This window comes from Marmota marmota, unplaced genomic scaffold, assembly GCF_001458135.2.
Source record: "Marmota marmota marmota unplaced genomic scaffold, marMar, whole genome shotgun sequence".
Lineage (NCBI taxonomy): Eukaryota > Metazoa > Chordata > Mammalia > Rodentia > Sciuridae > Marmota > Marmota marmota.
Genome location: NW_025999853.1, coordinates 43,096,711 through 43,108,899, shown reverse-complemented (window position 1 = coordinate 43,108,899; position 12,189 = coordinate 43,096,711).

Sequence of the window (12,189 nt, the reverse complement as noted above, 5' to 3'; positions counted from 1 at the left end):
TATATATATAGAGAGAGAGAGAGAGAGAGAGAGAGAGAGATTTGAAATTTAGAGCAAGCAGCCTCCAAAGTTAAATTTCTAGAAACTGGAAACTAAAAACTCTTCAAAGAGATGTAAGCAGCAGGGTCTTGAAAAAGGCCTTCCTAGGTCTAAAGATCCATCTAGTTTTCAGATTAGCTAGCCTACAAGCTTACTAAAGTAAATGCTCTAAGAAAAAAAAAAGGAGGGGAATCTCTTTCCTTACTTTCCACAGGTAGAATTCAACTCTTGTTTCTTAAAATAAACTTTCATTTTTAGAGCAGTTTTAGGTCCACAGCAAAAATGAGTGAAAAGTACAAAGATTTCTTATATCCCCTGCCCAAAATTTGTTTTGCCAGCTAAACTTAAGTTAGATGGGAGTCTCCAGTCTCACCACCTTTGTCTCCTTCAGTCCAGAGCGGGGAGGGCATTCTAATGGCATAGGCGTAATGAAGACACAGAAGGAATATTGGAGAACTTCAAGGAAATTCTCTCAAATAACCTATGACTTCTGATTTAGACTGGTAAAGTTTGGAGGGACTGCCTTCCCATGTTCCTCTCTTTCAAGTGTCTTTTGCTAGGATGATGAACATTCATAGGTTGTGCAAAGTAGGGCCAGTCCATGTACACACAGGGATTCATGGAACCAACTCTACCCTCCTCAAAATGGAAAACTTCTATCTTATATATCACCCAAAGTCCATAGTTTACATTAGGGTTCACTCTTGGTATTGTACATTCTGTGGGTTTTGACAAATATATAATTGCATATACCTATCATTATAGTATCATATAAGAGTGCGACAGGCTCTTTCATCAACAGTGAAATCCAACAGTTTCACTGCCATGAAAAAATTCTATGTGATTTGCCTATTCCTTCTTCCCTCCCCACTAATCATTGGCAACCACTGATTCTTATACTGTCTCCATATTTGGCTTTTTTCCAGAAGGTCATATAGGTGAAACCATACCTGTGTAGAATTATCCAGTTGGCTTCTTTCACTTAAAAATATGCATTCATGATTCTTCCATTTGTATTTATGGCCTGAAAGTGCATTTCTTTTTGAAGAATATTATAGTACCTGGAAAGTCTCTTATTTTTTATTAATATTTGTCCATACAGAGCCTAGGATCTTTCAAGTTTTTTTAGTGGAGTGCTACTGAAATTTTAGGTAGGACAATTCTTTCTAACCAGATAGAAGGTAGCACTGATCCTATGCAACAAATATTTGTGAAACCCAAGTTATTGAAAAAAATTTAAAGTCCTGCCAAAACTTACCAACTGTCTCCACATGGAAACGGTTGCCCCTGTCAATCACTATTAGATCCCTCTTTTCTCACTGCTATTGAAGTTGTCTAATACCATCTTCTACCATCCAATACCAGTATTTTTACTATTAATAATTCTAGCACTAATACTAAGCTAAAACACTAATCTAACTCTAATATCTAACTTAATATCAAATATTTAACGAATATGGGCTGGGGTTGTGGTTCAATGGTAGAGCACTCACCTAGCATGGGTGAGGCCCTGGGTTCGATCCTCAGCACCACATAAAATAAATAAATAAATATATTTTTAAAAATACTTAACAAATATGTAATTTGATCATTTAATTCTATGTTCCTATTACTAATATATCTAATTCTAATACCCTCCTTTAATACATGTGTGCCAAGTATACACACACAATTCATTCAGCCATCCATCCAGGGAGTGCCACAGACTCTTTCATCAAATTGCTTTAATGCAAAAATTGCTAAATTCCTTAAACCTCAGGAAGACACAGCCTATAAATGATGGATTGAAAACACACAATGCCCTTCAAAAGACATTCTCCTGTTTGGTGAATAAATGTTGTAATTCTCATAAGTAGGCTAAGGAAATTATCCTAGGAGAAATCTATTTCACTGAAAGTAAGTTTCTACCAACCAAACTTTTTAATTTTAGCAACTGGAAATAGATCAAAATGGAGTAACTCTTTCCTCAGAGAAAGCCTTCATAACTAAAGGTCAGAGGGTAGATGATTGTAGAATTAAAGAATCAATCTGTAGCAGGAAGCAAGATGTGAAGACTAGCATTTAGACGTGTATAATATGTGTACGATACACAATATGTGTAAGAAATTCTTACACATTGTTAGGTGTATTCATCACATACAATAAAAACTTTATTGCCTGCCAAAAGTTACTGAGCTGCTGTATTAATATAGACATGTGACAAGTTCACTGAGACTATTGTTCAGAGGTTTCAGGGTTCCATTTATATTGGTCTCCTTGGAAAGTGCCCTCCAAACAATTTCTAAAGGCTTAACTAACATGAACATTTTGTTGAAAAGTATTTTCAAAATTGTGTTGAATTGTGTGTCTGCGTGTGTGTGCACATGCATGCATACATAAATTACTTGGAAAGGTTCTCACGATTATTTCCAAAAATATTCAATGTTAATAATGATGCATGCTTTTAAAGCTAAAATTACATGAATTAGCATTTTAAAACTAATAATTTTCTCTTTTCTTAGCCTTAAGCATAAAAAGAGGAACTTAACACCAATAAAAAAAAATATGGAAAATAAAAAAGAGGAGCTTAACTAGGGACTGATAAGAAAAACAAGACATTCTAAAAGCTTGACTACCCCACAATCTGGAGGTTAGCTACCAAAAAGGTGGTAGTTGAGAATCATGCCTGATACTCAAAGCTGCATTCTTGAAGGATGGATATCAAAGCAACCACTCTTGGCATTTCCTTGAAAATTATATATTCATTTTATTTTTCTCAATATTATTTTTCTCTTTTGGGCACTTTTAAATCAAATATCCTTTTTTAAATTCCAAAGTCTAATAAAAGCAGAGTTTTCGGAATCTGGGAAATATAATAGATTGGAGGGGGTTGTTTTGTTTTGGTTTTGGGTTTTTTGTTTATTTGTTTTTTGTTTTTTGTTTTTTTGTTTTTTGTTTTTTTGTTGGGGAGGGGGTCTTTGAAGTCATTGCCTTTGGAATGCAATCAAAGTTTTATTTTTCTTTTGTGAGCCTTATCTTTTCACAAATACACTATTTCACTTAGCAACAAAGGAATTTTTCAATTTTATTAGATATTTCATGAAATGTGCAGTCCAGGAGCCAAGTGTTCATTTAATTCAGCACTACCTTCTGGCTTTTTAGAACTCCCAGAGCCACAGAAGCACAGCACCAATCTGCCTTCTTTCTGAGAGAGTGGACCATGTGTCTTCCAGAAGCTTCACACCAGCCATACAGCTTTAGAAAACGTATTTCCAATTGGAGATCCACATGTGTAAAGAAAACTCAATAGTCTTTTCATTGCTGGAAATTGTTTGGTTTTCACCCATTGTACACCAAGACTTGTACAAAAAACTCAGGGCCTATGACAGAATATGAGGCACCCACATACTTATAGAATCATATTTACTATCACGAAAAGATACTGAAACATTTTGTAGACTCAAATTACAAAACAGAATCCACCCTATAATCTTATTTTTAAGTGAGTATGTGAAAGTCAATATATTTGAAAATGTATGTATGAGTTTGTTTCCAACTTTCAGTCCTTAAAATTTGTGTGACCTTGATGTAGACTGACCCTGACTACTCCAAACTTGCTTTTTCACTTGAAATTTAAGCATAGAAAGGAAAAGTCTTTAACTATGGAACTGGAAGCAGGTTGTAACCTTCTATTTCCTTTTGGGTGACTACTAAGCTGTTAAAAGTGTTAAGAAAGTTTCAATAAATGAATTAAATATAATTTAGTTCATTTGAATGGATGTCATTTGTAGGCCATCTTATATTAAATAACATAGTATAGCCAATTATCTTATTTGTGACTATCACATAATGCCTAACACATAATAAACTAGCTATGATTATCATCATCATTACTTTTAAAATTATACAACTCATAAAAATTTATAAGACCAAAATCACTACAAAATTTCCAAATCAGTTTAGAAATTATACTAGAGCAAGATATCCTAGACTGGTTCTTAAAATGAAAGACAGCTTAATTAAAATTGAGCAGCCTGAACATCTGAAAATAAAAAAATAATTAAAACTCTGTCACAGTCTAATGTCATTCCTAAATTCAAGACACATTAAATGCCTTGGAATTACTGTATTTTAATAGTTGCCTATATGAGATTTAATTTAAGTCATAATTCAGCAAAAGCAATTACCATAACCAGAAATAAATCTTGAATAATCCCCCTTAACTGCTATATCATCAGGCAGGCTTTCCTACAGAGGGGTGTGTTAACAATGAACAGCTTCCCAAATGAGCATTGAAATGATATGTTTGTTTCCTTGGAACAAGAGGCAAGAATAATCTTCAGATGAGATTCAGCAGATTGAGTTTCATTTCCCATATTTGGTCTCTGCTCACATTCTTGGTTATTGGTTAATTCTGAGGAGTGGGGAAAAAGTATATGTTGGATAAATTCCAACATTTCAGGTTTGCTTGAGAGACAAAGTGAAATAACATGGAGTCCAGGAACCCCAGTGATGTTTCAGGAATGTTCAACTAATAGAAAAATGAGAAAAGTTAAATCTCTAGGCAGAAAGAGAAACAAGGACAAACTCAGTGTATTCCCCAAAATAATTGTTATAAAAAGTGTCTGTTATGAAAAGGGCCCCTTTTCTATTGCTGCTCTCCAGTATTAATACCACTACAAATGGAGTCACTGGGTTGTTTCTAAGAACAATCACCTCATCCTTTCCTAATAACTAATTCCATACCAGAACTTGTTTAGAAATTCTATGAAGAGACAAATGACAACTTTGCAAAATGGACAGGTATTGGAAGAATCAAACCACTATAGTCACCTCCTTCACAGGTTCTATTAAGAGACAAGTCAGAGCTTTATTATAAATCTCTTTAAAACCTTATGAGTACTGTTTCTGCTCTAATGAACAAAAAAGAGGTATTCCAATTCCACCTAAGCTGCCACTATGATAGTAAGAAATAACAAAGGAGACAGATGATTCCAATTTTCCAGATGTAAGGAAAGAATAACTACTATATATAAGGCATTGCACTCACTTATTTTAATCCCCACTCAATTCCAATATGATATTATTTGTCCACACTTTTTAAGGAAACATCAGTTGATATGTGGTAACCACTTTAGTTAGTGCTATGGCTTAGATCTGAATGTCTCCTAAAGTCTCAAGTGTTGAAGACAATGCAGCACTAACATCCTGGTATAAGCCTGTTGGCTGTGTCACAACGCAGTAGAAAAACTGAAAGGGAACTGACTGCATGCAGATGGGTACATGTGAGAGCAAAGAAGCAAGACAGTGGGGAAGGGACAGGTTTGCTCTGTAATAACAACCCACTCTTGTGAAAAATAATCCACCCCTATGGGACATGACTCCTTCCCACAAGACAGCAACAATCTATCCATGACAGTAGAGCTCCTGTGATCTAATTACCTTCCACTAGGTCCAATCAAAGCTTCCAACACCTCAGCACCACTAGCCTGGGGATCATATTCTACTACATGAACCTTTGGGGAACAAATGATATTCAAATCACAGCAGGAAAAGACTGAACCTATATGCCATGTTAATTGATGCTCTCTTCATCTTCAAAGTAGTGAGCAATTTAAAAGTTGAAAGCAAGAAGTCAAATTTTTTGGATTGTCATTTAAAGCATCAATCTGTATGCATTATAAAGATAAATTAATAATGGTGCCCAGTGGCTGCACAAAGACTACCAGAGATTTTGTAGCTAGCAAATAAGAGATAATGGTAGCTTGGACCAATGGTGGTAGTGGGGGAAAAAAATGGAAAACAGCAAAAGGACTTGATGAACATTTAGGAATGAAATAGACAAATCCTTATAGCCAGAGAGATATGGATTTTGTCCAGAAGAGGACAGAAGTTTGCAAATACTTTCTTCATAAGCCCAACAACATTATTAAAATAGTTTCAAATAATTTATTAAGGCATCATTTACATAAAACAGAAAGTCACTTTAGGATCAGAACCTAACATGATTTTTTTAATTAAAGACATGAAATAACTCTATTCCTTGCAAGTTCCTCTCTTCTTTTCTATTTCTTTTAAACATCAGACTAGATTCCCCTTCCCTCAGTCACCTTTCCTTTTTTTTTTCTTTCATAAGACTCTAATGTGTTTTTTATTACTATTATTTAATGTAGGAAGTTTATGTAGGATCTAAACCCATTTACTGGAGAAAAGAAATAACATTCTTTGGTGCATCTGAATGTCCCAGTCAGTTAAAAAGAAGAGAAAGTTTAATGTGAAGAGAAACTTGAATGGGTGGACTTTTTTATGATTACCAAAATTAAATTTATCATCTGATGTCCTTCTAAATAAATCCTACAATCTCCTGAAGAACAGTTTTTGGTCTCATTTGGGCAATGGAAATACACTAGTCATAGCTATGACATTTAGGTCATAACTATGTGATTCATTAGTGATCCCATTTTTTTTTCCTGGTACTGTGGGTTGAATGTAGGGGAACACTACTAATGAGCTATATCCCAGTCCTTTTTTAAAAAAAATATTTTTTTTTATTTTGAGACAGGGTCTTGATAAGTTACTGAGGCTGGCCTTGGACTTTTCCTACCTCAGTCTCCCAAGTCACTGGGATTACAGGTATGAGTCACCATGCCTGACTGAGAATCTTTTTATGTATTCTCAAATTGTCATCCAGAAAAGTTGTACAATATATAGATATAGCAGCAGCATAGATGAATGACCCATCTTGAATGCATTGAATATGACATTTGCTCAGTGTCTGCCAACTTGAAACATAAAGAGTGGTAAATTTTATTGTTGTTTAAATTCGAACTTCTTTGAATACTAGTGAAGTTTAGTGGTTTTATCCATATTTTCTTTTCTCATGTCATGCCATTCTCCCTAAAGGATAATATGCCATCTCTACCGGGTACCACTTAGTCTATATGACAGGTGAGGAGTCTTGCTACTGATGCCATTTGTACATGGTATCATCACCTCTACTAGTCATGCTGATACTGATGCTCTGAGGACAAAGGTGCAAAGCTTCAAGGTGTTCTACAGTTACATTGAATCATGTATAAAAGTAATGGTACTGAGCCCCTTTTAGCATGACAATCCCTTTCATGATCACCTACATTGTCAAACCCCTCCCAACACATACATTCAGAAACAGACAGAAAAACCTAAGGAGACAGAGACTCAAACATCAGAAGAACAAATAATGCTCATAATTGCTCCCAACCCTTCCAATGATTAAGTTTTTGTTTTTTTAATTCTCTTCTTCAAATTGAGTTCTCAGTTCTTCCTTCCCAAAGCTCTTCACATTCACATAAATAGATAATGGTTGATTCATCTCATTACCCACTAGGTATTTCCAAGTTCCAATGGAAACAGTTTAAGTGAAATCTGGACACTCCTCCTTTCCAAAATCTCATGTATTTATGAAATATATAAATATATTTATAAACATATTAGTCATTTGGATTTCTAATTCTATGAATAGATTGCTGATATCCATTGTCAATGTTTTTAGAGGAGTGTTGATTTTTATTCATGTGTAAGAGCTAGAGCTCATTCCATATCATATGTCAAAGCCAATTACTTGGTTTTCAGTTGTCTATATTTCTATATGTCCTTGTCATATTTTTTAATAATCTAGACAAATCTATCAATTTCTGTTTGAATTTTTCTAAGTTTTCATACTAACAGAATAATTTATTATTTGGACATTTGTCTATATTAATACATTTTATACTACTTTTATAATTTCTTTTCTCTTTAGCATTAATATATCTGGGCTATATTTTTTAAATATTGTGTCAATAGAAATAAATTCTTGGATTCAAAATATAACAATAATTAGTTTCCCAAACATCATTTGTTAATTACTCACCCTTTCCTTTCCTCTTCTTTTTTAATACTTCTTTTAATTTATATTAAGTTCTGACTGAATTAGAATATATATATATATATACAGATCAGTGAAAGAATGCATAGTGTTTGTTAATAATAATAAACTGATCTGTTTATTTTGTACCAAAACCACACTGTTTAGTTACTGATTTTTCACAACATATTTTAATATGTGGTGAGATAAACTTTGTAATCATTCCTCTTTCTCCGACATTTCTCAGTTATTCCTCCTATTTCTTTTCTTTCAGGTAAACTTAGATCTCTTGCCTGAGTTATTAAAGACTTAGATCAGCTTGCCTGAGTGATTTGAAGACAGCCATTTCAAATATTCCCAGACTAACCACATCTTTCTACTAAATTAAGCACTAAGTACACCAAGCACACACAAAAAAAAAGGAAAGTAGGGAGGAGTCAGGGCAGGAAAAGGCATATTTTCTTTTTTTTTTTTAATTGGTTGTTCAAAACATTACAAAGCTCATGACATATCATCTTTCATACATTTGATTCACGTGGGTTATGAACTCCCATTTTTACCCCAAATACAAATTGCAGAATCACATCGGTTTCACATCCACGTTTTTACATAATGCCATATTAGTGACTGTTGTATTCTGCTACCTTTCCTATCCCCTACTATCCCCCCTCCCCTCCCCTTCCATCTTCTCTCTCTACCCCATCTGCTGTTATTCGATTCTCTCCCTTGTTGTTTTTTTTTTCCCCCTTTCCCCTCACAACCTCTTATATGTAATTTTGTGTAACAATGAGGGTCTCCTTCCATTTCCATGCAATTTCCCTTCTCTCTCCCTTTCCCTCCCACCTCTCGTCCCTGTTTAATGTTAATCTTTTCCTCATGCAGGAAGAGGCATATTTTCTAAGCATTAGAAACTAGAAAGGAAAACACAGAAATGTCATGAGTGGTTGGACTATTTTTCAAATGCCCACATTTTACCCAACTAGAACTTCTCACACTCCTAGCTGGGCAGCCCAGAGCCCTGGCTCCTCAAGACTAAAGGATTAATGTCTACAGGCACTGTCTGCTGTGACTGAGAAGAGAAATGCCTCATTATCGAAGTGCAAGCATCCACAGGGATTGAAAGACCTTGTACCCTGTCAGTCAGGAAAGCACTGAAGGGCCCTCCCAGCTTCAGAGAAAGCCCCAGTTGAGACTGGATCAACACCCAACTCCTCCTCCTGCACAATTAGCTTCCTTCCACCACCCCCACTGGTGGAGAGATAGAACACTCTCCAATAAACTTCTAGCACACTGATGTGTTCCTCAAACTGATTTTTACAGATCAGGTAAGATATAACTATATAAAAATCAATGTTTTCCAGAACAACAGCAACAAACAAATATACATAGGGAAAAAATATTTTATTCACCATACTGAAGAATAATCTTAATTTAAAATGTGTTGAACCTTTGAGAATACAGTTTAAATCTTAACTAAAAGATATATATAAAGATATTAATAAATGAGAAAAATCTGTTCATTTTTTGGATGGGGAAACTGAATATAATATTGATTCTTCACAAGCCAATTTATTAAATTTAATGCAATTTCTGAGATTCTATTTGGTACCAAACAAATTAGTTTTCTTGATAAAAACCTTGTATATTTCAATGAAAAACTAACATAAGGGTCTGGGGTTGTGGCTCAGTGGTAGAGGGCTTGCCTAACACATGTAAGGCACTGGTTTCGATACTCAGCACCACATAAAAACAAATAAATAAAATAAAGGTATTGTGTCCTTCTACAATTAAAAAAGAAAAAAGAAATACATACAAATAATAATAATAAAATAATGCACTGAGTAATCTGAGGTTCAGAATTTTTCTACACCACAATTCTATGACTTCTTCACCTTGGGAAATAAAAGCTAAACTTAACAATTATATCTTCTACAATGGGTATATTTTGACTCAAAATGTTTCATGAAATAAATAAGACTTCGTACAAAACAATATGCCCTAAGCAGAAAATGATCTGACTTGTCACTAAGCTTCCTAAATAAGATCATTTAACCAAAAGTTAACTAGACTCTCCCGTGAGTCTTAAATGTAGAAGTAACCAAAAGGAACACATTATCACCAGCAGCTCTGGATGTAATGCCTAAAGGAGTCAGTCTACTTCTGTCCCAACTGGCTAGCTAGAAACAGGAGACATAGTAAGCTAAGAAGTAACCAGTCTTACTACTCTTGGATTACATCCTTCTTGTTTCAGTGAAGTACTAGTGGTAAAACCAAGCTCTCTTACTGACCTAAGACAAAAACAGTATAAGTAGAAACCAAGAGCTGATTAGAGTCCAAGAAGATATCTTAACATTTCATGTGCCACAGACCTTCCATCTGAAAGAGAAGTGTACTGATCTCCTGGGAAGAGTACTACCTAGGCTGCACATATCCTGTGGTTTAACATCTACTTTCAAGAATCCAGTCTGCATAATTACCACACATGTGCCACAGTACATGCTAAGAATGTTTGTCACAGCACTGTTTACAATAACAACAGAAGTAAACAAACTAAAATGCTTATCAACTGGAGAAAAAATGGAGTGTGGAGTTTTTATGTGATTGGTCATTAAGTAAGCATTAAAAGCAATATTTGGAGAAAATAAACTTCAATTGGGATATAAAGTTAAGTGAAAAAAATCAAGCTTTAGATAGGTAGTTAAGTACAGAGATATCTATGGATTATTTTGTCAAAAAATAAATATTTTATTTGCATATTTAGTGACAAATTTCAATTCACCACCAAGTGTGTTTTAAATAAAAACTACAACTCAACTTTACTTTTCTACAACTTCTCTGAATATTTCAGGCTTGTATTCTAACATCAGATAACATCTCACAATTCCAGTCAACTTCATGTTTAATTTCAGTCAGTTTTGAAATTTGCCCTGTGAAGGTTTCAAATATTCAGGATGCACTCATATCCTCACAATATTACAGGATCAGCCTCTATTGAAGGGTTGGCATTTTTCCACTCTAAATATGCTGAGAATATATAGTCCCAGCTGATGCTCAGCTGGTACCCACTGAGAGTCTGCATACCTCCTGAACCCTGGGCATCTCAAATGTACCTGCCCATGCCTTGACAGCATGGGAATTCTGTCAGGTTGCTTCCTCCCAATGCTCCAATTGGAAGCAAGACCCAGAGCCCCTCTGTCTTCATATCACCAAAGTTTCCTGAAGTTTCCATAACTCCCAGAGGATGTTTACCTAAAGGGAGGAGCCAAAATCCAAGGCAAATTTCTCAAAGACCCCCACACAGTCAAGGCTAACTAACACACTTCCTCCTGATTATTTTTCTTAAACATCAAGTCAAAAAAATAACTGTCTCTCTTCCTAGGTCAAAGGAGAAAAAAATAAATGGGCAAGTATTTTTATACCTGTTATTCTTACTAAGAACTACATGTCTTTAACTGGGAAGAAAGATTAATTGAGTAAATTAAAGAACTGAAGAAACCAAAACTGTTTTATGTCACCTCTTCACAATAAAGACATAAAGAATTAGATTTCTAATTCTTTGGATTAAAAACATTTTGGTATATAGTCATATATATTTATATACCAAAATGTTAATGGTGATTATTTCTGGAGCATAGAATTGGAAGGTCAAAGGCAAATACTCTCATATTTATATTACATACTTTAAGAAAACATGTTGAGGTTTTAGATAACTCTTGTTGTCTTTATCATTTGGTGTGTTTACCATATTTGACCATATAAAAATGATGTAGCAAAATATAATAACCAAACTCAAATAACAAAATAAAAATCAGCAAAACACAATGCTAATATCTGCTAATATCTATGATATATACTGAATTTCATAATTTATACACAGACCATGAATACACGGACACACACACACACACAAATACCATAAAGAAAAAGTAAGTGCAAAAGTGACAGAGAACAATAGAAAAATGATTTATAAAAAAAAGGCTTAACTCTAGTAGTCAAGAAAATGAAAATTAAGAAGATATCGAGATATCATTTTCTACCAATGGGCCCATGGGAAAAAAAATAACTGTAAACTATATCACTAGTGGAAATACAGGACAGGTATATTTCCATGCATTGCTAGACATTTGCAGTATTTCACCCTTAAAGGAAAGCAATTTGCAATCTGTTTAAATTGAAACTATATATAACCTTTAACACAGCAATTGTACCCCTGGAAATCTATCCAATATATGTAAAAGTCAGTTTGTGAGAACATGCTTATAAAGATGATGATTGCAACATTTATC